This window comes from Limulus polyphemus, unplaced genomic scaffold, assembly GCF_000517525.1.
Source record: "Limulus polyphemus unplaced genomic scaffold, Limulus_polyphemus-2.1.2 Scaffold3806, whole genome shotgun sequence".
NCBI lineage: Eukaryota > Metazoa > Arthropoda > Merostomata > Xiphosura > Limulidae > Limulus > Limulus polyphemus.
This window is the reverse complement of record NW_013669416.1, coordinates 75,037-76,049: the sequence shown is the minus strand read 5'-3', so window position 1 is coordinate 76,049 and position 1,013 is coordinate 75,037.

The window sequence follows — 1,013 nt, the reverse complement described above, 5'->3', positions numbered from 1 at the left end:
ATATTAACAAAATAATAAAAAGGACTTACCATCAGTATGAGTCAGCTAGTTTAGTAAGGTTTTTTTTTTTTTTTTCTTTGAAATAGAAATAGTCCGCTAACAATATTTATACCTTGCCTTTATATGACCAGATCTACCAGTGGGAAGTATGAAGGTATTCATGTACTACTGAAGCAGTTTAGTAGCCGTCTCAAATTTTCTCAAGTGCCTTGACTGAATTAATAACCATGTAATACAATAACTCTTAATCCTTCAAGTGCGGTTGACATCATATGTTAACAAAAACTTGCAAATCCTTGCACATAAGGTGGTAAGCAGATTTACACAAGCCACAAACGCATGTCATAATGTTTTTAGTAAGTTACATTCAAAATTTAACTAAACTACTTTTTGTTCATGTTATACCAGTAAGTATAGAATAAAATCGTAGCTAATAATTCATATTTTAATGGTAAATAAGATGGCATTTATATTACGTTGTTTTTGTACAAAAAAAGTGTTAATTTCTCTCTCAGTACAAATTTCGTTCCTACGGGGAAGTTTCACGTTGGAACGTAGCTTATACTGAAAGGGAAATTAACGTGCTGTAGATGTAATAATGACAGTCTAGAATTTTGATGAGTACAAAAGTTGACATTTACTCTTACAATATTAAATATTCACTAAATCATCCAGCGAATACGAATAGTATGCTATTGTATTCGAAAACGAATACTTTAATTTTTCCTACCAAAGTATTTGAATACAAATACTAATACTCCCACGGCTGTATTCGAATACAAATACCCCATATCCGAACTAGGTAATGCAATGTAATAAGATGATATATATTTAGTTAGTAAAGTAATACCACTAACTAATGTTTTAACGTCTGAAATATTCATTTGGTAGTGTAGTTTTATAATGTCCGATATATTCAGATGATAAGGTAATTTTACTGTTGCGTCAGCGAGGTCACATGACTAGTGTCACGCCACGTTTCTAGAACTATCCTGTACCTTGGCGAATGCTCT